Consider the following 27,294-nt stretch of genomic DNA (forward strand, 5'->3'; position numbering starts at 1 on the left):
TCTGAATCCACATCTATCTGTGATCATCAGACCTGGGTGACTTGAGGTTTGCCAGTTCATTTTTATAGCAGGTTTAATTTAAATGAAAGCAAGTCAGTACAATCAATCCGTCTCAAACTGACTTTTTCGTTAGCAGGAGGTATGAATGATTGGGGGAAAAAAGATTAATTCTACATGAAAGGTTGCATAATTTGCTACCCGACGCTGCTAGTAAGACTAGCTCATTATTTTCCCCACCTCCTCATTTACCACACTATATCTCTAAGAAAACTGAACTAATATGATTTCAGAGCTCTTTTTAGTACTCATAGCAATTGTAGTTAGGGCAAATTGTCCCTTGCACAAGAGCAGTATTTCTTTACCCTTACTGTTTGTGTCATGGAAATTTGCCCTGAGTTACATATAACTAAAATTGCCTGTCTGAAATCCTGAACTATATTTTCCTAAAATCATCACTTGAAAACTTGTGGCATATTTCACTGATTTCCCCCCACCTCATTAAATAATGGTTGCTAAAATATTCCCAGTGTGAATCTGACTTATAAGGATGGAATTTTCAGAAGTGCTCAACACTGACCAAATTCTACTCCCATTGGAGTCAATGGTAAAACATTGACAGAATTCCACACTATTGAAAATACCACCATCGAGGAGAATGGATGGGGTAAAATATTCAAAACCACCTAAGTAATTTAGGAGTATAAGTCCCATTAATTTTCAATAAATAAATGCCTACCTTGTACTAGACTTGTGCTGAAATCATTTAAAGTTTGAACTATACATTTCACTATTTATTGTCATGATTCTAAAACACAGGGAAGTGCTTCACGCACATTTGGCAAATGGAGAGTGTGGGGTGGAGGGGGAGACTTTTTACTGACTTCACTGGGCTGTAGACATTATGTAAATGACAATTATAATATTGCCAAAAAATAATCATGGACTTGTTCTTCCTTCCTGACAATTACCCACACAACGGGGATGCTCTGGGGAGAACTCTCCTATCCCATGGGGAAGTGTTTGTGCACAGTCTGGTTTGTGTGTATTATGTATCCTCCTCTGGGCCTTATCCACCTGCTCTACATTCTTTAACTCAAACTTGAGAGACTCGCAGGTTCAGCTCTGGAGGTCCCATGTTCAAATCCTAGTGTTGGCCAAGAGAGGAACTTGAGAATCAGCTGTCACACTTGGATACCTTTGCACCACTAAACTGTCCTGGAACCCATCATATGTGGATAGAACTGCAAGGAGGCAAAGTTCAGATCACCTCACTAATTAATCTTATGAAAACCCTGTGGGAACTGGTTCCTTCCCTGTGCTGATCCTTGAGCAGCACACCAATGGGTGACCCCATTCATAGGGTAGGTTATAATTGCACCAACTAGACAAAACATTTAGGGCAACGTTCAACGATCCTTATTCACATTGAGTATCATGGGACTTCTCGTGCAAAAAAGTACCATTCATTGTGCGTAAGGGGGGCAGGATGATTGTCATTACTGCATGCATTGTATTCACCTGGGGAGACTGGAAGAATGACTTGTCTAATGTCATAAAACAAACCTGCCCGTCAGCTGGAATTAGAGCCACAAATCCTTCCACTTTTCAGAGCTGAAACCTGCAGTCTTTATTCAGTCAAAACTCCCAGTGAACTCCAAGAGCCAAATTCAGCCCTGGTGTAACTCCATTGACAGTGGCGTAATGGCTACTTACATCTGGGCTGAATTTGACCTATTGGGTCTGATTCTCCTTAACAGGAGAGCCATTTTACATCACTCCAGCAGTGTGAGGAAGATGTAAGCAGGGGTCAATGGTATTTACACCCGCCTTAGGACTCCATTACAATGGCAGAGTGGTATGAAGGGCCACATATAAATGCAAATCAGGACCATTGTGTTCTATTCAATCTCAGTTCATAGCCTTGAAAGTTATAGATTTGTGTCCACTGTTTTCATCAGCTCCTCACTAAGTTTCCTCACCCCCCGCTTTGTGTTATATAAATTTCCCATGGTTTTATTCCTAACCTCATTACCTCCAGATCTCTGTATTAAATTGCCAGAGCCCAAGCGCCTGTCTAAAAGTCATTCTCAACTTTATTGCCTTCTAGCTGTGTGTACTGACTCCCCTCATCCTTCCATCACCCACATTCACCTCCACTTTTGCATCCTCAGCAAGTTTCATTCCTTTACTGCATGTACCATCTGCCAGGCAATTAACATATAAAGTGAAAAAAATTGGTCTTGATCCTGACCCTTGTGGCATCCATTTGTCAGCTCCTTGAATCTCAAATGGCTTCTACACAAAGTGCTCTTTTCATATCGTACAGGCAAACAGCATTTGGTGTAGAAATTGTTGGAGATTTTCCACTGAAGAGCTCAGTTCCTACTTAGACCACACTTAATGCTATGTGCAATTATCTGTTTGAACTTGTATTTAGCTTTTAGAGTAGCAGCCGTGTTAGTCTGTATCCGCAAAAAGAACAGGAGTACTTGTGGCACCTTAGAGACTAACAAATATAGTCTCTAAGGTGCCACAAGTACTCCTGTTCTTTTTTTGTATTTAGCTGTGACATTCTCAGTACCTTTCCCAGAGCTGAAGAATAGCTTGAAAGCTTGTCTCTCTCACCAACAGAAGTTGGTCCAAAGATATGAACTTATCCACCCTAGCTCGCTAGTATATACCTCAGTTTACCTGCTTGATATTCTGTCTGTCTACATCAGCGGTCTCAAACACACAGCCCGCCATAGCTCCCTTCACCCCCACCCACCCGAGCGTGCCACGACCCCACTCCTCCGCCTACCTCCCAGCACTTCCTGCTGTTAAACAGCTGTTTGGCAGCACTTAGGACTTTCCAGGAGGGAGAGAGGAGGGGCAGGGACATGGCGCGCTCAGGGGAGGAGGCGGAGAAGAGGTGGGGCCGGGCCAGAGATTTGGGGAAGGGGTTGGAATAGGGGCAGGGAGGGGGTGGGGACTTTGGGGAAGGGGTTGGAATGGGGGTAGGGAAGGGGTGGGAAGAGGTGGGGCGGGGCGGGGCCTCAGGGGGGGGGTGGGGGGGGGGGGGGCCCGGGGGGGGGGCTGGGGGAGGGATTGTATCTGTGTATCTAAAGGTGTCAGAATCTTAGAAAGGGTAATTCTGGAGTTACCCAGGCAGAGGGCTGGTTTTCCATTGTCGAGCTGGTGATGCTCCCTGCCCCAACCTGCATGACAAGAGGCAAAGTGAGTACATGACCCCATCACAGCCCATGGGCTGCAAAGCAAAGATCCAGTTTTAGAAGTAGTTCAACTGTGGGATTCCACCCTAGAGACAAATGTTGGAAGGGAAGCTTGTCACCTGAGGGCTGTACTCAAGATGGACAGGCAAGGGGGCTAAAGTACAGTTTTCCATGTAACCACCACAGTGCCTATTTCCAAGTGACTGTCTGCCTTACTACACATCTTTCTGTTATAAAGACTGTATCTCTCACTGTCCACAATTCTCTTGCACTGCACATCTTTGTGAACCAAAGGCTTATTCACAGTCACACCTATCTGATCTACGCATGCACAGATTTTACGCACAAGCAGAAAACATACCATCTACTGTGGGATGAATGCATTTTAAAAATACTATTCCCATTTTTTCATTTGTCCAGCCTGAGCCTCTTACCTCACATCATTTGAAATGTGCAACAGTCCTCACCTAATTAAAAACCTTCCCTTTGAATTATTGGCTCACCCTGTCCAGGTATTCAAACCAACCAGCCAAACCCAAGACACCAACTGTACCACTCTAAAAAAAGAACAGGAGTACTTGTGGCACCTTAGAAACTAACAAATTTATTAGAGCATAAGCTTTCGTGGGCTACAGCCTGCTTCTTCGGATGCATATAGAGTGGAACATATATTGAGGAGATATATATACACACATACAGAGAGCATGAACAGGTGGGAGTTGTCTTACCAAGACAACTCTATCTGCATTCGAAGAAGTGGCCACGAAAGCTTATGCTCTAATAAATTTGTTAGTCTCTAAGGAGCCACAAGTTCTCCTGTTCTTTTTGCGGATACAGACTAACACGGCTGCTACTCTGAAACCTGTACCACTCTAGTGACTACAATCTCATCGTCTAATAATCCATGTATTTCCCCAAACCCACCAAAAAAAAAAAAAAGGATGCTTTGCAGTATGAAAGGTTGAAAATATAGCTCTGATGAACTGGAGAGGCCTAGAGCCTGTCTCTCTACCTGTGGATCAATGCAACACTTACAAAGATAACTGCAGCATGTTAACCATATGCTTTACTGAATAGAGATGTGCTTAAACATACACTTAAGATTAAGCATATGCTTAAAATACTTTGCTACTGTTAAGAAATAGCCATTGCTTGCACCTCAGTAATCCAGACTGCACCCAGAGTGTTGATCTGGGTTGAACAACTGATGCACCTTTGAGTAGAAAAAAATGAGCCCGCTCCCTCAGTTGGTGTATATTGGTGTAAATTTACATCAGCTCTGCTGATAGGAATATGCTCTTAAAACCAGATTTTCAAACTATCTTTCAATTATGCAAAATAGTTAATGACAAAATGGCATTTTGACACCCCCGCTCACCAAGAAACAACTTGGTAGCCCGTAGCCTATTACATTAATTACATGTTGTGCTATATAAACTACCTGCTCTTTTTTAAAAAATTTTTTCATTGTGTGCCATTGGCATGAACAACGTGCAAACAGGAAAAGTATCAAAATTCGTCAAATGAATTATTCACTCAGCTCAAATATTTATTTGAAACAAAACTCAAAGCTGTCTTGTTATAACATTGGAAACAGAGTGCTTTATTAGAGAACAGTTTTTTCTGGCCAGATTGTGAAAAAGGAGAACAATGCATTTGACAGACCTCAGAATGTAATAATATTTGTCAGCAGGTTGGAGGGAAGTACACATTGTTGTATACTACCACAATTAGGATCGATGGGATGATATTGGATGGGACTAATTCTGACATCCATTCTGTGTGTCCAAATCTCATTGACTTCAAAGGGAATCATATGCAATATCAGGAAATTTGGCCTAATTTTTCAAAAATGGCTAGTAACTAGGGGCGTTTATTTTTTTGGGTACCCAACTTGATTCTGATCTTAAAGTGGTTTAATTTCACAGCAAATGAGTGCCCACCTATTCTGCAAGTCAGGCTCTATTAAGGTGCCTGCAGTTGGGTTCCCAGAAATGGAAGCACCCCAAATCCCAAGTACTTGCTCAAAATGTAGGTCCTTATTAGATTGTGGGATGGCCTTCCAAGGAAAGTAATGGAAGCCAAATTAGTTGAGACATTTATAACTGAATAGGAGGAAACACTCAAAAGTATAACGTGAAATTTTCAGAAGTGACTAAGTTACTTAGGTCCAGATCCTCAAAGGTATTTAGGTGCCTAACTCTCATTTATTTCAATGGAGCTTAGGTGCCTAAATACGTTTGAAGATCTAGGCCTTAAGTTCCACTGAGACTTAGGCTCCAAAGTAACTTAGGAATCCACTGCACCACAGTGGTATTATGGGGGTGTGAATTGCAGATTGCATTGAAGTGTTGCAATCTAACTGCCCCATGTGGATGCTGCTGGTGCAAACTAAAAGGTACTGACTTCATGACATGCCATTAGACATGATCAAAAACGGGACTTACGCTATTGTGTCACTTTCTAAAATTTTATGCATGTTGGAGGGAACAATCCTGCAATGGCAGGGGGTGGCCAAAATGGCTCTATATTTAGACTCATAGACTCATAGACTTTAAGGTCAGAAGGGACCATTATGATCATCTAGTCTGACCTCCCGCATGATGCAGGCCACAAAAGCTGACCCACCCCCTTTCCCTATTTCTGGTCTTGTCCATGTCTGTGATTCCTTGCTCACTTGCAAAGGAAGAAAGAAGAGCCAGTCAAGTTGTTCTTTTAAGGCCTGCAGTCAACGGGAGTCTTTGCATGGACTTTAATGGGCTTCACCTCAAGCCCTTATTTTACATAGCTCATCTGTAGAAAGATGTTTTCCTTCCCAAATTATTTCCTTTTCAAGCATGCATAGACTAATTTATTGTATGGATTTTTGCTTTTATTCATAATGAGCCCAATCCAGCTCCTGTTCACTCCAATGGCTGTGCCTATTTGAAGCCACTTTGGCGTTTGTGAATTTAGAAGCTAGTGGCCTGACTTTGAGTCCAGTTGACTTCATATGGAGGTGTGAGTGCTCCAGCACCTCTGGAAAATCAGGGTATGCTGAGGTAAAAGGTAAGTGCTTCAAGTAATTCTTTATAAATAGCCTGTCTTGTTTCTTACACTGCATAAGGCTTACAGAATGCAATTATACAGCATAGGATTTTTAGTTAAAAATGCTTGGCTTGATTCGGTGAGGGACCCTATAATATCCCCACTTATTCCCCAGGGAAATATTGTAAAAAACCCTTGAAATAGGAGGAGGGAAAGTATATCAAAGGCATGCTGCAAACAACTTTAAACTCCTAGCTATCTTTCTACTTCATATCCCAGAGGTAGATACAATGGAATTTCTCATGTATTGAGTTTTTGACCTATTTTTTGGCTAATAGTAAGTGCTTAACTGTTATTGCAGCATGGAGAGGGAAATACTGAAGTAATTTACTGGCTTGTCATTTTGCCTGAGGGTTACTTCAGCATATTCACTCAATAACCTGTTTTTGTTTATTACCTCTACCATATTCTGAAGCATTCTTCTCCCCCCTTAAATTACTTGCACATCAAACTTTTATGCACAGTGGAATATCCAAGCAAGCTGCAGTCTGCGAAGATATGCCTTGCAGTAAATGCTGAATAAATTACTGATGTAGTTCATGCACATTCATATGGATATTAAACTGAGAAGTAAATTTATTGTAAAAGAAGGGGAAATGTATGTGCTTTAATGCTAAGTACATAGGTTGGCATAGTATTATGTTTAAATATATTGGCTTACCAGCCATGCATATATTAAAATGAAAACTTCAAACAGAATTTTAATACCACCCAGTTTACAGATGTTATTACATGAAGTCAAACATTTATATCTCTAAACTAGAATGTCTGACATTTTAGATCTGTGTTGATGTAGAAAAAAGAGCTGTAATTCCATATATTTTGCTGATATTCCTGTTCATTTTTTATAAGCTAGCCAAATTGCTGTGCAGTACCTATGGTTGCTCTATACAATGTGTAACTCTGTACTATGCAATCTACTTTTGCTTTACTTTACTGAGTGGAATTTTAAAGACTGAACGTGTTCCATCTATCTTTGCTTATGTACTTAATTACTTATAATAATTTAAAAATACATGTAAAAAGGATTAAAAGGAGGCATCTTTGTAGTTGATATCCTATAAATGTACAATTGTTATCTCAAAAATCTCTCATTGCTGCGTTAATCAAAATCTCCTAGGTCCTGATCCTAAAAGGCGTTGATCACCTGTAACTCCCATTGAGGACAACGGAAGTTGGAGGAGCTTAACATTCCCCAGGATAATGCCTTTACTTTGACACTGTGATTTTATTTAACTCAGTAGTAGCACTGAACCAATTCATATCCCCAGTGCCTTGGCTCCTCCCACTTTCTGCCTCAGTGCACTCCATACGTCCTACCAGGGCCGGCTCCAGGCACCAGCTTAACAAGCAGGTGCTTGGGGCAGCCAAGGGAGAGGGGTGGCACCTGTGGCAATTCGGGGGCGGCAGGTCCCTCACTCCCTCTAGGAGCGAAGGACCTGCCGCCGAACTGCCGCTGTTTGGGGCAGCAGAAATGCAGGAGCTGGCCCTGCGTCCTACCAGCAGAAGCAAATCCAGTTGTAGGTCATAAATGCTTTTCCAATCTAGAGCAATGCTTTGCAGCACTTTGAGTAAGACTGGATGGATGTCTTTGTAACAGATACATAGAGCTGGCTGGAATTTTTTTCAGCAAAGAACTGAAAACTGAAAATTTTTGTCCAAAAACTTTGACTTTGGAAATGCCACTGCATTGCTCACCTGAACTAGGATTATTGTGCCTAATTCCTCTTTCTCCAATATGGGCTGAGATCCCTGGCAAAATTACATCTCCCAGGGTGCCCCATGGCTTCCTCTGGTTCTGAGCTGCAACAGTGCATTGTCTGAGCCTCTTTCCCTGGTGTGCTATGTGAAATGTAATTTGGCTGGGGAACTCAGTCCATGGGTTAGATTAGCAGCATGATGAGGCTGAATTTCCAAATCAGTTTATTATTATTATTATTATTATTTATTATTATTTAGGCCAAAAACTGAAAGCTGTTTGGTTTTCAGGTGTTTGATTTACATCAAAAAGCAGCCTTGACAGAAAATGCTCCACCAACCCTACAGGTATGCTCTAAGCCACAGTTTGGTGGGCCAGCTGCAGTAATTACTGGGAGAAATGTGTGTTATGCAGGGGGTCAGACTAGATGATCATTAATTACTGGGAGAAATGTGTGTTATGCAGGGGGTCAGACTAGATGATCATAATGGTCCTTTCTGGCCTTAAAATCTATGAATGTGGATTATTGAGCTGGTTAGAAAAGAGAACATTACATTGTCTTGCTGTTTTTCAGTTAGAGCTAAACTTGCTAGAGATGAACCTTTCACAAAATTAAGGTGGAGACTCTAGCAAAGAAGCTGCAACAAATACGATATTAAACCAAACCCTTAAAGATGCCAATTTTAATAAGCAAATAGGCTATGAATGACATATTTTTTCAGTGCCTGATTGTATAACAATATTACTCAAGGTGAGAATTCTTGCGATCTTTCAGTAATTTCAGTCTGTACTGCATCCGGTTATGCGATGGTTGGTATGAGTTGAATTTGAAAGTGGTATGAGTTTAGCGATTCTAAGTGAGATTGTGTATAATCCTTTCAAGGATAACCTCTAATTCCCTTTCCTTTTTGAGAATGTTGGGCATCACATCTGGTTAAATAAAGTGACATGCATTCTTTCTCTGAGTTATCACAATGTAACGTATGGACTTCTCAGGTTTGAACTTGCTCGCTCACGGTGCGTGGTGTGATAAAACATTTCTGTGGAGGAGCGACATTCGGTTTTTATTACGCCTGCTGAGTTCCAACATGCCAAAGGCTAAGGTTAAACCAAGAGGAAGATCATCCGTAACAAGCAGCAGAAACAGCTGGTGGCCTGAGCCCATCACTCCATGCGGGGAGCTGACTGATTCAAACTTCACCACCCCAGCTGTATGCTAACAAATAGAAAAGGAGGACACATTCTTTGCGGCTAACAGACAGCACGTGCACTTCAAGAGCCTGCTACCACTTACATTAATATATCCCATTCTTACATAACTACTCCTGATAGAGGATCAGGCAGAGAGTTCCTGAGATCAATCACTTTTGCTTTTTACTGGAAAACATGGGTCCTAATATGATTGGAGTTTGTCATCATATTCAAAGTCTTTGTCCCACAGATTTATTTTGAAATGTATCATATTAAAATGTAGCTTTTTCTTTCTGGTGTAACATTATAATCTTTTCTCACAGTGGCCCAATGGAACATATCATTGACATCAAATTAGCTGCTTCAGAAAGTTTTGAAAACTCCAACTCTGATACATTTCCATTGAGAATGAAGTGAGAGTGGAAGAATAATTTATGTAGCAGGGACACCAATGGGATTTTTTTTCCTGTTCCAGTTGGGCTGTTTGCTTTCTTCTTTGCTTTTGTATAAGTATAATAGTTTGATCCTCTTTCAGGATGAAATCCATGGTGAATTTTTGGGCATCAGTCCTATCCATAATGAACTGATATGTCTGATTAGATTATGTTTTATGTTTCTTAGCTTAAGACTGGGGTTTGGCTTGTATCTCAGGAACAAGGTGAATAACTAGTGCCCCATTCATCACTGTCACTGGATAACTCATAAATAGAATAGGACATAGCTAGCCAGTTGTTTGGCTTTTTCCCTTAGTTCTTACCCAAGGAAAACCCAGGGGAAGTGATTGTCACACTGTCTGGAGTGGCTCACGACTATGAGTGCCTACCTTGGGGACGACTGCTAAAAGCAGGCCAGACACCCCAAACTAGTGGTATGTTCTATAATTAGATTCCACTAAGTCAGTAACAAATGTGAACTCCTACAGTACTACAATATTTTATAATGGAGTGTGATGGGGTGTCTGCCCCACACTGGCCTATAAAGTTAATGGAGCCCTAGGGAGGCTGTGTGAAAAGCAGCCAATAGGAGAGGGGTTGCGAGGGGTGGGGCAGGCCTCTATAAGAAGAGCTACAGGGCAGAACAGAGGTAGTAGCTTCCTGGAGCTCAAGGAGGGAAGTTCAGGCTTCTAGCAGGAGGAAGGAATGCCAGCACCCTGGGCAGAGCAGTGCTGTTAGCAGCGACTGGGAGAAGGAGGGGCTAAAGACTGCTTCTAAGTGGCTGCTGGGATTTGCAGGCTGATGTCCTGAGGCAAGAGCAAAGAAGGTGCTGGGGGGCTGTGGGGAGGTGGCCCAGGGAACTAGACTGAGAGGTTGGAGGGGACACAGCATGTGGCTACCATCTACAGGGTTTCTGGGCCACGACCTGGAGTAGCGGATGGGCCCTGGTCCTCCCCACCCCCATCACTGAGAAAGTGGCCAGACAATGGGCTGCAGTTGCCACTGAGGGAAGTGGCAGTTCCTCCAGAAGGGGGGAGCACAGAGTGTAGCACAGCCAGAGGGCTGTGTCCTGAAGAGGATGTCATGGTCCTTGGAATGACACGGATCCAGAATCAGAAGTGGCGGTGGTGAGACATCACCAGAAGAAGGCGCACTGGCTAGCAGAGCTAATCCCCAGGACAGCCAGCAGGAGGTACTGCAGTGGTGAGTCACACTCCGTCATATGGAGTCACAGACAGTCCCCTTAGACAGGACTGTCTATCTTGCCACCCAGGCAAGCTGAACTATGTGATGAATGGTCATTTACACCAACAAATATTCCAGGTTACAAGAGGCCAGTCCCTCCGCCAGGTCAATTTGCATCCTAGATCTTACACCAAAAATAACACTGGTAGCCTATTCTACATTAAACTAACTAAAGGTTTATTAGCTAAGAAAAAGGAATGCGAGTTATTGAGACCTTAAAGCAGGTAAAATATATGTACAGGCGAGTCAGTCTGTAATTCCAAATGGTAGCAGAGATGTAGTCATCTGCCAGTTTCCCAAAAGTCTTTCAGGGCTACCCAGAATAATGCTGGGCATCTCTGTCTTCTTGTTCAGTTATTCTTCCCTGTTAGAATCCAAAGAATCCAGAGATGAAGAATTTCTCCTAGTGTCCATACTTATAGCTTCTTCTCCCAGAAAACAAGCTGGCAGGGTCACTACCACATGGGCTCTTTCTTTGATGACGGAGCGTGAGGAATGTATTTAGAGTCTTTGATCTCCAATCATCACACACAATGATCACTTACTTCGTGAAGTTCTTCATTTGCATTACACAAGCCTTTTTTCTTGTTTGATGGGTTATTTAGTTACAGGGGTATATGCAATGTACATGTTTGCTATTCCATTATAACAGGGTATAGATAAGTAAAAACAATGCATGCAGCATCCCATTCGTTTTAATGAAGTTTAAAAACTAAATACATTCTTATTTATTTTAAAATTACTTTGATCTATACTAATACACAAGGGAATTGGTGTGGCCCTCAGGCCAAAAAGTTTGCCCACTCCTGCTCTAAAGCAATGTATAAAACTCACCGGCAGGCTTTTTAAATAAGAGAGGGCGAGATAAAGTTCCAAAAGGGGATGACATTTGTTAGATGTACAACGGAAGGGGGATAAAGTTATAGGCAGTAACAAACCTCTGTGTGTAACCTTTATTCCTGACAAGTTAATTTAGGACAACACCCCAAAAGCAGAAATATGGGATGCATGGGAAGAATGATATTTCCCCATTCACATCTACTACCACTGTGGTGCTTTTGGTTTCCTGATTACATTTTTATTTCACCTTTAAGTTAAGCACCTTTCCCAATTCAGTAAAGCATTTAAACACATGCTTAAATCTATTTCTCTTCAGCAAAGTACTTAAGAGCGTGCTGAATAGGGATACACTGCTGAAACAGAGCCCCTCTGTACAAAATTCTGCATGCAATCCCTTCTAAGAAATCCTGCAGTCTATTAGGAAAAATAATACACTCTGTGCTCTCTCATGGATACATTTAACTTTTGTTCTTTCCTATATTTGTTTTCATTAACGTAAAACAAAAAGTCATTCTATACTGGAAGCACAGGCTTTCTTTTTGTGTGTGAAAACATGACACCCATCATTATGAAAACAGATATACCTTTACCACCAAGGACACTGTGGAATATTTTTCCCCCCCGCAAACATTTTTGATAAATAAAAAAAACTGCTTCAATCCACATTTTTTAAAAATTGGCTTTATGTTAAAAACACAAAACAAACCAAGAACCCACCAAACCCCAAAGTTGATTATTTTGTTTTTGGCAACTGAAAACCAAAATTTTTCAGTTCAAAACAAAAACCTGTTGGATGCTAAAAATCAAAATATTTTCATTTTAGTTTATTTGATGAAAACTTGAATGTCTTACAAATGACCATTTTTTTTCCCATAAAAGCTTCTTTCATCAAAATCATTTCCTATAGGAAAACAAGTTTTGGAGGAAAGTTTTCAACCAGCTGCAGCTATCTTCCTATGTGGCTGAAGAGACAACAGTTTGATCTCACAGTTCTGGGAGGCACCAGAAAGTTTTACCTGACAGTGGTGGATTGCACCGTATTTGGACTCTCACATCATGGAGATTAAGAACCAGCTCAGAAACTAATCCCTCCTTAATAAAATGAAATCTGAAGCTCTACCTGGTGCAAATCAAAGTAAAGTTCAGCTACAGATAAAAACAAAATGTAGGTATAAGAACCTAGACTAAAGGCTAGAATTAACCCTGCTAAGATATTGCTCATCTAGTAGATGAATAGGTAATCATATCATTCTTTTTATTCTGTACCCTTATTTCAGACACATGTGCAGCACCCTACATGTGGTTTTAATAACTATGGACAGGCGTTGCTCTCCCTGCCTCCCTGTGAGACCAATGGAAAAAACAGTGCAAAAGCTCTATTGCACTTCTAGAGCTGAGGGCTGAATTGCTTTAGTCTAACTGAAGTCTTTTTGGGCTGTGATATACAGGTCAGACAGATGCTGAAAGACACAATGCTCTCATGGTCCTGTGTTGCCTTAAACTCTATGAGGCTGTAATTCAGGTACGTTATCCCCCAAGTCCAGGTGGCTGATGTGGGCAGTGCAAAGCAATATAATGGAACCACAGGAAACCACCAGTCCTGAAAACTTTGGATAGACTATTCCTTGGCATTCTAGTCAGGCACTTTCCTTGCAAGGATGGGGGAGACTAAGAGAATGGAGGATATCTCAATGCTGCTCTAACTTGGTATTTTTAAAGAGAGTAACAAACAAAGAGTAATAACAGACATATCTGAATTAAATAGTTGTCTGAAAGTTTCCCATCTAACTTTACTTCAGTAAATGTAATGGAATATCCTGTAGCCAAATGTTCAAGCAGCCAAACAGTATTACTGTCTAAAATGAGATTGATGGGTCTGGTAATTAGCAATCATCCAGATTAAATGTGATTAGGAAGATGAGGTGCAAATTCCAGATCCTGCTAATACTGAATAATTCCAGGATTATATTAAGTTTGTGATTTAAGATGACCACACATAAAGAGCATCTGAAAGCTTTTCTTGAAAATGTACTATTAATGGGTATCTGTCAGCAAGTGGGATCATAGTAGCATGATTTAAGAGGGAGCTACTAAAAACACAGATGAGAAGTGACTTAGTCTTATGTATAATTTTCAATATAACAGAATAAATCAAGATGTTTTTTTAAAAATGTATTTCATTTTGCTAATAGGTTGAAATTCACACCCATATGTAGTGCAAACACAAGCCTATGCACCACATAAGTCCTAATTAAATTGGATTCAGATGGAATTTAGCGATTTATGCTGCTCCTTGGCACAGGGGTGAATTTCATCTACATTCCCTTTACCTCGAGCCATGACTTTCAAAGTCAATACCAATGGCAGAAATTCATTTTGCTGAATTATCTCCCAAGGATGACCAATGTAGTTAGACTAAAGGCAGAGCTCCTTTGGTCTTGAGTACCAGTTGTCCTGTGCCTGGCCGGGGAATGAGAATACCTTATTTTTGACTGTTGCATTCACTCTTCCCTTTAAATAATAACATCAGTTGAAGACACTGAGGGCTTTGTCTCTTTTGATTCCCATTCAGGTAGGGTTTACCAGTAAGTGCCTCTTAGACTATAAACTGGGAGTAAAGACAACAGTATCCATAATACAGTATTTATTATAGTTAATCATTTATGTTGCAGTAGCTCAGAGAGGCCACTACTAGGTCAGGATGCCATTATGCTAGGCACTAGACACATATAAAGTCCAGATCCTGCAATCACACACATGCTTAACTTTTTTGAAAGTGTCCTTTCAAACACAGTGCAAGTTGAGTTTATGTTGCAGAAAAAAGCAGCCGTATGTGCAGCTATATTTAAAAACAACTCCCTGCCCTTCTTTTAAAATTCATTGTTGTCCTTTCTCTCTCTGATGAAATCTGAAGTGCTTACCAAAATTAAAGGGGATAAAAGCTTAAAAAGTTTGGAGCCAGAAAAAATTGTTCCCTATTAAAGACAATCTTATTGAGCTTTAGACTAGTTTGTGTTCTGCATGTAAGTGACCTGAATAAGAAAAAAATAACTGAGCAAAAGTTATCTGAAAAGAAGAGGAGGTGGGGGGAAGAAAAAGCCTGGTAAGCGTGTATAGAATTTGAAGAATATAATAGGAGAAGACACAATGTCAAAGAAAGCATGTGGGTATAGAACATACTGTACAGCATAGTGCATCTTTATTATGGATTTCTATTTTTATAGGATCTATTTTGTTCCGTGTGAGAATATTTTTTTCCTAAGTGTGCCTCTCAGATGTACGAAAATGCTGAATTCGGCGTACTGCATTATTAACACACACAGCCATTCAGGGAAAGTATTCATTCAGGGTCACACATTTGTTGTTCAAGTCTTTTGACACTTTAGATATCTTTCAAACCTGGAGACATTTCATTTAAGGGCCAACTATAGAATTTTGATTATTACGTTCAGTACTTTCTTTCTATCGAAAGAGAAGTTGTGTGAAGGCAAGGTCTGTTTAAAGGACACTTTGCAAAGTACAACACATATTTTTTTTTTTTTTTGGTGGGAGTGGAGTTCAAGGCAATTCCCCCTCTAGGTCACTAATCCCTTTTCAGGGCAATGGAACTTCTAAGTCATGTGGACAATTGGAATTTTCAGCCAAAGGGCATGACCACATTGGAATGGGGCAAAGATGCACATTTACTGCACAAGTACCCCAGATCCTGTCTTTGTCTGACTTTTAGTTTAGTAAAGCCATATTTTAAATTAGATTATCAGCTAGGGTGACCAGATCACCCAAGGCAAATATCGGGACGCGGGGGGGAGGGGGAAGGGACGCGGGGGGGGGGCGTGGCGGGGGGCGTGGCCAAAAAAAAAAAAACCAAACCTTCCTCCGCAAGCGCTGGAGGGAGGCCCGGGAGACGCAGGGGAAGCGCGGGGCCGGGGTGAGTAAGAGTCCGGCCTGGCCGCGAGCAGGACTCAGTTGGGTGGTTGGGAGAGGAGGGGGGCGGCCCGCAGGGCCAGGCAGCGGCTGTTCTCACCCCCGGGCAGCGGGACTCGGGAGCAGCCGCTGCTGCAACTCCCACTGCCGCGGGGGCGGCTGGGGCGCTGCCCAGCTGGTGCTATCCCGCAGCGGCCCCGGAGTGGGGGCAGCGGGCCCCAGCCCCCCCGTCCCGCAGGGGAACGAACGGGGCTGGGCTGCCGATGCCTCCGCCCCGGGGCCGCCGCGGGATTTCACCAACTGGGCAGCAGCCCAGACGCGACTGGCCAGGGGCTGGGCCCAGCGTGGGCGCTGCTGGGTCCCCGCAGCAGGCCCCGGCTCGGGGGGTTCGGAGGTGCCGCAGCCGCGGAGCGCCATGGCCGCTTCCTCCCCCGCGGCAGTGGGAGCTGCAGCAGCGGCTGCTCCCGAGTCCAGCTGCCCGGGGTGGAGAACAGCCGCCGCCTGGCCCCGCGGGCCGCCCCCTCCTCTCCCAACCACCCAACTGAGTCCTGCTCGCGGCCAGGCCGGATTCTTACTCACCCCGGCCCCGCGCTTCCCCTGCATCTCCCGGGCCTCCCTCCAGCGCTTGCGGAGGGAGGGGGAATGGTGAGCCCGGGGAAGAGGCGGGGATTCGGGGAGGGAGCCAATCGGGGGAGGAGGGGGCGGAGTCAGGGCGGGGGGGGGGGCGCGAGCACTTCCGGGCTCCAGGCTCCGGGGCATTTCCTTGTTTGTCCGGTGTCCCGACCGCACGTCGGTCGGGACGCGGGACAAACAAGGAAATATCGGGACAGTCCCGATAAAATCGGGACGTCTGGTCACCCTATTATCAGCACATCACATAGCAAATTTTGGAGTGGCTTCCAAGTACGGAGCTGTCATAATGCTTCAGTAGAAATTTGGTACAACATTATGCACAGTAGTACATATAAGCACTAGCCTCAGACCAGGCACAGTGTTTGATAGTGTTTCCTAAATCTTGCCCTTTATGGGGGCAATGGGTAGAGGAACAATATGCAAGAAAGAAGGAACACCTTCTCTATTACGAGGGAAACGGACTACTCTCTTAGGATATGATATTGATGTCAGAAAAGGAATATGAATAATAAGTTAAGCTGTAATTTGTCTGAAATGAATTTTGCGAAGATCTTGTGCGTGCGCTCTCTTTTTTTTTTTCTGTAATTTTCAGTGACTCTAATGTCCATAAAAAGTATTGGATTGGCAGCCAAAAGGCCTTCATGTCCTACTGAAGGTACTGGAGCTTACCTGCAATTTTCATCTGTTATAAATCTGTGATCTTTCAGGCAAATACTATGTAAAGGGGAAAAGATTATGAGAATGGTCCCACTAACCTCAACAAAGCTCTAGTGAAGCGGCAATGAAATAAGTTTTAAAGCTACCCCAGGTTTAAGTCAGTCCTAATTCTGTAGTCACTCCTCATTCCTTAATCAACTGTTGATCAAAAATAAGTAGGGAATGATAGAATTAGGCTCTTAGTTACAGAATCACCAGAAAAGTGTGACCACTTCAACAAAGTTCAAATACATACCTTCATCTCCCTTTTCCCCCATCCCCACTTACCCACCCCACAGCAAGAGTAGAATTGGTGAATAGTTTACCCTCGGTCTACTCCAAGAGTGCCTAAGGGCCATATTGCTAAAGGTACCTAGACACCTAAAAATGCAGATAGGTACTTAATGAGGATTTATGAAAGGTCTGAGCAGGTTAGACACCTGTCAGTGGGAGTTAGGTGCCTAACCTGCTTGGGCACTTCTGTAAATCACAGTAGGCACCTATTTGCATCTTTAGGCATCTAATGACATCTATAAGTCTGGCCCCAAGTGACTTAGGTGCTTACATCCCATTTTCAAAAATGACTTTTGATGAAACAGACTCCTAAGTCAATGGGACTGAGGTTCCTAAGTCATTTAAGTGCTTCTGAAAATTTTACCCGTAGTCCACACGCGTTCCACCCTGTAATGCGGGCCTAATCGTGCTCTCACTGGAATCAAAGGGAGTTGTGACTGTGACACTGCACCCCATACTCTTCATAGTGATGTTATTAGGATATGATTAAAGCATAATTATGCATTTTATGCAAGATAAATCGCATGAGGCATCATTGGAAAAGTTATGATTTGCTGAATATGATTATCCTATCTGTATGCATGTATCATTTTTGTATCTGAAGTTAGGAATATTGACTTGGGATCTGTATTTCAAATGGGCTTACTCTGGGAAACACCCACAGCCAGCCTTTCAGGTACAACAATGAAGAAGCCAGATGGGGCTGATGGCCCATCAGCAAAGACAGTGGACTGTGGAATAGCTTAACCTTCCTGTGGACGTTTTGTCCAGCCTGTAAGCAATGGCTGCTATAACACTGCAAGGTCATGTGACCAGGCCACATGATTCTGGACTCCATCTTGGGATGTCAGTATTTTTCCACGAACCGGTCTGGGAACTAAGTTTTGAAACAAAGGGTTCCTGCCATATGCTAAAGCTATATAAGGCAGCGAGTGACATCATCTGTGGTTCTTCACTCCCCACACAAGAAGACTCCTGGAAACACCTGAGGAACAAAGACTGAACTGGGGGAAATGCTGGATCCAGGCTAAAGGGATTTCTAGTCTGTGTATAAAAGACCAGGGGATTCCAAGCTGTAAAGCAAGTGCAGTTTGCCCCTTAAGAATCTGCAGCCTGCTTGTATCATTTCTCAGGGTGAGAATCTGCTAATTCATATCCAATCTATTTATTATATTAAGCTTAGTATGCGTTTTTTGTTTATTTGCTAGGTAATCTGCTTTGATCTGTTTGCTCTCACTTATAATCACTTACAGTCTATCTTTTGTAGTTGTTAAACTTATTTTAGGTTTCAATCCAAACCAGTGAGCTTTGACTGGAGTGCTTGGGGAAAATCTCTTCTTGGTCACCACAAGTGTATTGAGGGAGAGGCAGACCGGTTATTAAACCCATTTACTGGCCAGATTTGACCAGGCAGGGGACAGTACAGCTCTGGGGTCCTAGGCTGGGACATTGGTAGTTAGAGAGCCAGTGTGTAACTGCAGCTGGGTGTGTCCTTACCTGTGAGAATGCTGGTGAAAGTGCAGGTTGTGGAGGGCTTTGTAACTTGTCACAGCAGCACAGCGTGAGAGGGAGCCCAGGCTGGTGGGTCAGAGGGCTCAGCGGTACCCCAGTTCCAGGTAGCATCCCAGGGGGAACCCATCACAATGATGTTGAGTTGAATGGGAAGATGAATTGGGCCCTTCTTGAAAAATAAACATTCAAACCTCTAACCTGATGAACTCTTCGCTGTGCTTTGCCTGACAATTTGTCACTTTCAGAAAACCAAATACTCAGACATGGTTTATATCCCTAATCCAGCTTTAACTTTCCGTGATTGTTTCTTTGCACTGCAGCAAATGGCAGTTAGCCGAATTGTTACGCTGATGTGTGGCTTGTGGAGTTAACCATCTGCAATCGATATTCATTTAGCTTCATTTGCAGGCAATATCATCCCTTCAATACATCTTCCCTTATTTTTTAAACTGTTTTTACCTTTTTAATCTTTCGATCCATTAAGGAACTCCTGACAACTCAGACTCTACAGAGACTTGAAAGAAAAAGCAGAAAATCTTCAACTAGTTTTCTCTTTGCTACATTATTGCTCTGTGTTGTCTTATCAGCCACCTGGAAGTTCATGCACCTATCAATTTCCATGGCCTGTCAGTGCTAAGGGCCAGATAAATAATCCATGAGGAATGCCAGGCAACAGACAGATATTCTCATTCTTCCATTTAATTGTCCATAAATATACCTTGCAGTATTAGCCTACAGGAGATGTTTTCCTGCTCAAAAAACACATTGGTCAAAGACTCTGCAAAAAAGACTGCCCAGAAATCCAATCAGAAGAGAAAATGGCTTGAGTATATAGTACCTCCATTGCCTTGCACATTTTGTAACCATTTACATTCATGTAAAGCAAGTGGAAGATACTGCTACTCATGTGAGGAAGTGGAAAATTCTCATTTGGTAGCATTTGCATAGGTGGAAACGGTTACACAAGCTGCAGAGCAGAGGACAATCAGGCCATCAGCCTTTGCCAGGATCTCATGAGGTTTTAAATGATGAGGTTCATGTATTTTCTTTTTTGCAGTAGTTGCGTGATGAAAGTCTAATCCAAGCTACCAATTTTGTAGACTAAAATATAGTCAAACGCAGCCATAAGATGCTCTGGGCACCTGTATAACAAAGTATGTAGCATTTCACCTTTGTAAAAAATCTTGGTTTGAATAGTTTAAAGAGAAGGGTTTTTTTTTGTTTGTTTTTGTCATCTAGGAAGCGCTTACTGCTTTACATGTAGTATTAATGCCTGTATTAACAGAAGTGTTGTATGTAAGACATGAGAAGTAATGGTCCTGCTCTGCTTGGCCCTGGGGTGGCCTCACCTGGAATACTGTGTCCAATCCTGGGTGCCACTCTTTGGGAAAGATGTGGGCAAATTGTTGTTACTGAGTGAGAAAAAGGGGCATCCCTGGCTAAAACAAATCAGTTCAGGCTTTGTGGAATCCTCTTCCATTGTCCCCAAAACATAAACAATGCATTATCAAGCAATTCTGGCATGGAGTAGCATTCAGTATGTGAGAGGATATTATTATAGTTTCTAACCCCTCTTTATCTTCTAGCGCTCCTACCCACTGTATCTCGAATTCAGTTCTGGACCAGAGCCAAAACCCCAGATGCAAAGTTTGAGAAGATTCAGATTTTGAGTCAAATTTTGTGGATGGCTCCTATTTGTGTGGAGTTAAGTCATGGCTTTACTATAAGCCTTGAGCAAGTGGCAGCACTTTCGTCTTCTCCAGAGGCACTCCAGTTTTTCCCATGCTGCGAGAGGAACTGTCCTGTCTGAGGTCTATTCCTTGTGTAGCATGTGTCGCCCCCCCCCCCCCCCCCCGCACAGGTCGTCCCTCCCCACACACATGGAGTGTGGGCACAGCTATATTGTCTAACACTTTGAGGGAGGGGAACCAGAACCAAGCCTTCACCCATTCCACTATCTGTCCCACCCATTCCCTCTCAGCTTCCGCAGAGCTGCTATGTCCTCATTACCCCAAGGCATCTATGTTGACATGTTTTGCTACCCAGGATAGGAGTTTTTCATGCTTCGTATGCCCTTGCATGGCACTGTTTTCCTAGCCATGATTAGGCACACAAAGGGCTGAACCAAAACCTTGGTCTCAAGCATCTAAAATGATGGGAAAGTTTGGTTCCAGTGTTACTCCAGAATATGACAGTACAGCCGTCAGCAATTTTGTATGTTCAGCCACTGCCAGCTGAAAACCAAACATCACATACCTAGGAAAATTTTAGGCCTTTGTGAGGCAAGGTCAGACAGCTACATACTTGCAGTTTGCTAATCAAAATTAAAAAAAAAAAGTTATTAAAGTAAGTAAATAGCAACCTTGGTTTTAAATGCCCCTAACCTATTATAATGAAAATATGTTAAAATAATAATTTATTAAAATTAATAAGCCAATAAAATTACTATGCTAACCCACTAAAATCACTATAGGTTATGCGTTCTATTAAAATTAGCTATAAAAATAAATAAATAAAAGCAGTCAAAAAAAGCTTTCATGAGGCAAAAAGCCAACATCTACGCGCCCCTCAGCTCAACAAAGAAAGGGCTCCAAAAAGCCTGGTTAATAATCACTCAAAACCATCTCAAATTGTAAGTAACCATATCAAAAATGTCCGAAACCTATTGCATATATGTGTGCTTAAAAATCTAATAAATAATAATTTTAAATAAAAGCATGCTTGCTTGTATCAATTATTTATCAAACAAATAAGCTGTGCCCCCTATTTATTATTAACACCCCACCTAAAAAGAATAAATTACCACTGCTTTGAGCTCTAAAAACCCCAGGTAACAAAAGGTTCAGACTTTGTGGCTTAGGCCCAGCTCTAATTGAAAAGTATTGTACTTTTTGTTTAATGCTTATGAGATTTTGATGAAGCTGTTGGAAGTGAATGAAGTGAACTGTGGCTTTTTTTTTTCTTTGATTATGTCTAAATACTTCTTCATAAACTGTTGCAGCCTTCCCTTGCAGGGATGTGAGATGTTTGAAAGGAGAATTATAAGTAGGATCAATGAGTACAAACTTGTCTTTCAATTTCATGATGAATACAATAGGAAAAAGATTTTTTCCCCCTTTCTTTCCCCCTTTTCCTTTCCAGAACAGCAATTCTTTGACTTTAGGAAGTGAAGCTCAAACTTATTTTATGCATTGCTTTGAATGCCTGTATAACACAAGTCGTTTTAAATTCTGTAGATTTACATGTCATGTAAATGTATCAAAATAGGAGACGGAATACAAAGCTCAAGATGAAATTCCATTTCTTAAAAATCAAACTCTGTAATTTTTCAGAATGGTTTGACTCAAAGTGATAGTGACATTTTTATCTCAGTAATTTGACAAATTGTTCTTTCTCCCACTCCGTTCTCTCTGGTAGTGACCATTCTCATTGACATTCATGATGTGATGTATGCATCTTTGAATTTTACAGGGATACTCTACTAATAGTGGGTCTGTGGGCATTTGACTTCCTCTCCAATCTAGGTCAATGTAGAGAAATGTCACTAGAAAAGATTCACACCTTACAGATTTCTACAAATTAGGGAAGAAAAAAGAGAAACCTTTTAAAGTTTCTTTCTTTAGGGGCTAATCCAGGCCCCAGTTCACAAAGCATTAAGTGTGTGTTTAACTTTAAGCACATGCTTAAATCCTGAAATCAGTAGGCGTCTTTCTGTTGACTTCAGTGGGTTTGGTTCAGGCATCCCAAAGCGAGAGGAAAAACGATCTGAGTATTCACATCGGAAGGATAACTCCATCTCATTAACATTATTTTGCTAGGCCAGATTCACTAGTATACACCATTTACTTTGTGACACGCCACTGACACAAATCAGCCAGAAACCTGGTTAAGCCAGGAACTGTGTTTGTGAAATACTGTAAGGCAGAGATCTGGAAATCAAGATGGAACAAACTTCAGCAAGAGCATGGCTTGAGATTAGGAACGCAGATGGTAGATAAAACAAATGAGGAGCACGGGAGGCGTTCTGCATTAAGACCTAACTCAGGATGAATGCTGAGGCAATTCTGACTGAGGCAAACTGCCCCTGAAATCCACGGCCAATTCTGCAAACCCTTACTCATGTGAATAAGGACTTCCTCACACAACTAAAGGCTTATCTACATGGAGTCTTAGTGCATGGTAAGCCAGGATGTAAATCTACAGTGCACTAGCTTGCTGCACACTAACTGGCTGTGTGGACCCTGCTTCCGCACACTAAATGTTCCATAGTGCCATTTAGTATATCAATGTATTGGCTTGCTGCACACCAAGCCTTGTGTAGACAAGTCCTAAGGGTTTACAGGCTCTTATCTTGGGCAAAGGATCTCTGCATTTGTTCCATTCTCTTCACTGAGAGTTTTGCCTGATGAAGGCTTTAAGATTCGACCTTTAGACTGCAAAGAGTGATATCCACCTTGCAATGGAGTCTCTTCCTCTCCTCTTCTCAGAAGGTGCTGATACTGTTCATACAGCCTATTGTTCTGCTACTACTGGCAGAATTCCTTAGATTTATGCAGCTCTCTGATATGTTTATTAATTGTATCCACGGGACCAAAGTAAGAGGGCTTAATCCAGCTGTAGAAAATATCTTCTTTGAAAACCCCTACAGCTAGACAATTCTATTTTTCACGTATAGATGGGATTTTCAGTGTGAATGGTTCAGCTGGCTCACCTACCATTCTGATATATGGCTAAGTTTCCGAAGGTCTGCAATTGCTTTTCAGGAAAAGCTCCCCCGGGGAAGACTGAAATTACCTACAGCTCTCCTATCCAGGAGACCCAAGAAAATGAAGCACAATTTTCCAGTGATTCATTGGATTGTGGTGCCAAAGAGACAAAAAATGATAGCAGTGGGAAAGAGATCCACCTAAATTAGTAGAAGGCACTCTGTGTTTCTCTTAGGAGGTTACAAGAATCTCCATAATATCCTAATCCAACTTCCATTCAAATCAATGGACTAGAGTCTCATCTGCTTCAGGGTAAATAGGAGCTGCTAAGGATTAATTTACATCACTGACACAATGTCCCTTGGTGAGTCAGGGCCATACTTTCCACACCAAATTATTTTTATTGTATTCTTTTTAAATGGGGAAAGTGTTGGGGCCTCTTGTAAACCAATGGTGACCTACCTGTATGTATAGCTGAGAGAAATGTTTTCTTGTACATTTAATTACAACTTAGGAAAATTCTCTGACCTTGCAGAATACTGATACCACTGAATCATCCATGCCCTACATTTATCCTCTTCTTTTGGCTGCATCATTTTTAATACTTCTAATCAAGGCAGCACTAATTGGTGAAATGTGCCTTGATGAATTGGCTTTTTCTTAGATCAAATTACTGTATTTGACTGTGGTCCTCTGAAGCAAAAGAAGTTGTATTACACCTTTTCTTTGCTGTCAATAATACATGAACATCTTGAATTCAGATGGGTCTATGTCAGTCATGAAGATTCTGGAATCCTGGTGAGGAACTTCACTTTCTAGAAATTGAAATACAAGTTTGCCTGAAGGAAAAAGCTTGTTCTTGCTGAGAGAGGAATCAATGCTGTTTGTTGCCTAATATACTAGACTTTAAGGGAGGTGAGAGCAACAAAGGATAACAGCACCAAGCAGTGAAACAACATTATTCAGATATAAAGTATTGCAGACACTCATACTTCGGCTGAGTTTCCCCTCCCTCTTATCCTCACTTGTAAAACCTATGTCTGATATTTCTGGCTCACTTTGAAGGTAGCAAGAGATTAACACAGCTATCAGACATAGTCGTGGAGAAGACAGACTGCTTTCATTATCTGGAGTCCACAGTTAAATATTCAAGGCAAATGTTGAAAAATGACTGCTTGGTGTCTTTGCCATGTGATATGGAAAGAACATGAGAGCAGCAAGTGACTGTGCAACTCATTTTGTCAGACAAACAGACCACAGTAAGCTGAAGGTCTGTAGGGCTTGTAATGCTGGGATAAAAATAAAAAAGTTATAGTGGACAGAAAACATAGGCAAAGAGAGATCCCAAAAGGAGAGAGTCACATGAATGAACCAGATGATAAAACTAATGATTAGAAGAATCACAGAGCACTTCTAAGTCCAGCTGTTATTTTCAAGATAATAACAGTACCAAAAATATTGCCCACCTTCATCTAAATGTTATAATAGTAAAAGCACTAGTGGTTTACATTGAGAGAGGTCCTCTCAGCCAGAAGGATTTGAACACTGTTTACTAGCTGTGGGTCTCATTCTGCTCATATTTCTTAGGCAAAACCTGCATTAACTTCATTGTAGGAATGTAGAATCAAGCCCTATATATTGAGGATAGGCATCACTTCACCTACCACTAAAATACACCCACCTCTGAGGTGCTTACCTCCCAATCTGCCATGGCTCAAGTGTACAGTGCAACGTGTGGCAAAGACACAAAATGTGGGACACGATATGTTCATACAGGAAATTTAAATACTGTGCAATTTATTCATTCAGTGTAAATGACTCTCTCCATAACTTCAGGTTTCTGATTCTGTATTTCTGACATAACTAATCTTCAAACAAAAATCAGGGGGCACCAAATTTGTGTGGAATGTACGTAACTCGAAGACTAAAATGAGTGACGTTCCTTGACATGAGGGATATCTGAATGGTATGTTGAGATGAAATACAGCAACTGTTTAACAGTTTGCATCAACACTTCACAACACTTGGGGACAAGCAGTAGGGTGACCAGATAGCAAGTATGAAAAATCAGGACAGAGTGTGGGGGGTAATAGGCACCTATATAAGAAAAATCCCCAAATATCAGGACTGTCCCTTTAAAATCAGGACATCTGGTCACCCTAACAAGCAGTGAATAATTTCTTCGTCAGTTGAAACTACTGAGGGACTTCATCTGAGCAGAAGACTAGGAACAATACCCCAACTCCTGTACAAAGTGCCATGGAAACTTGTATAGCCACAGATGGTCCGGAAATGAATTTTATGTCTCAGATGAAAGATGACAGCATCACCACCAGTATACCGCCGTTGAGTCGTTAATGCACAAATGTCAGAGGGCAGCAAGCTAACTATCTCAGAGAATATTTCCAGTGCTTGGGGAGATGCAGAAGGACAATTGCTTCTAAATGCAGCCTAACCTCTTCTGCCACATAAGTTATTCTTGTGTAGTGTGATGTTTACTGGGGGAGCTTTGTTTATTTTATGAAATAAATGCTACTGCACTGGGCCTAGGATTCAGCACATTTTTAACTATACCTGGAACTTCTTTACTTGGGGGTTACCCACTTTTTTGGATGTGGGGGCAGCAAATATCCGCCCGCCTCAGGTATACAAACATCCCTTTGGTATGATTTAAAAAAAAAACTCGATATTTTTTAGATCTATAGCTAGATACCATCCAAAAGAGAGAGATGGTTCAGCTTTAGATAAAATATGTATTGCTAAAAGTAATTCTGTCACACAGCTGTAGGTCTGTCTTACTGTAAGTCTCATTTCTTTATTGTTTAAATCTTACATGTATTTTCTGGCCACATTCTCTGTAAAACAGATGGTATATGTCTTGATAATTGATCTGTCCTGAAGTGGCAGTGCAGAACACTTTCATTGTAGTAAAAAAAAATGTTTAGAAAACTCCTGAGCTTAGCCTTTTGTGTACAAAATTGACTTTTTGTGTAGTTAGTTTTATCTTTGCTTAAACTAGTATTGATCAAACTATCAAAGATTGTATTATGGTTTGAACAGCTGGTCTGGAAGCACCACCAAGAATGATGTTGTGCATCTAAATGGCAAAATCAAACCCGATCTTGTTGAATATCAATGTTTAAACTACTTTTAAACTTGATTATGTTTCTGACCTTGTTCAAGACAAAAGGACGGTTCCAAATAATTCTGTACTTTCTTTTCACTGTTAGCTATTTTTAGTGGTACAAACCTTTTGCCACTACTTTCTACTCCCAGTCAGTGAAAGCAGTCCCTTCCCCCCGCAAAAAGACCTATAACATATCCTGATTGATTTGTTGTGTTTTTAATCCATCCAATAATTTATTTAAAGCATGAAATTTGAAATTACAATTTTTAAGGCTATTAAGATTATCCCATTCTAGATCTTTTTCTGTTTTTTTTTTTAAATGTTTTATGTTTAATCGAGGAATGGATAAACTTCAGGATATTGTAACTTCCACCCCAGAAAGATTTTGATTATGGGAATATAATATGAAAGGACACAAATACACCCGTGCTTCCTCTCAGGAATCTGTATGATGTGGATTATGTGAACTGATGAGATATGTGAGGAGCTCCCTTTAAAAATTTACACTGTATTGTTTTCTTTCACTTCCCTTCTTGGAACTCATTTCATTTGAGATGCCTACAAAGCACCTGACAATGGCTAGGCCGCTGAGACTGCTGCTTAGTATGCTAATCCTCCATTGCTGTCACCTTGCAGGTCCAGTCTGTTTGTTGTGTCTTCTTGTTGTCTCTCATCCTATATTAAATTGTAAGGT

This window comes from Trachemys scripta, chromosome 14, assembly GCF_013100865.1.
Source record: "Trachemys scripta elegans isolate TJP31775 chromosome 14, CAS_Tse_1.0, whole genome shotgun sequence".
Lineage (NCBI taxonomy): Eukaryota > Metazoa > Chordata > Testudines > Emydidae > Trachemys > Trachemys scripta.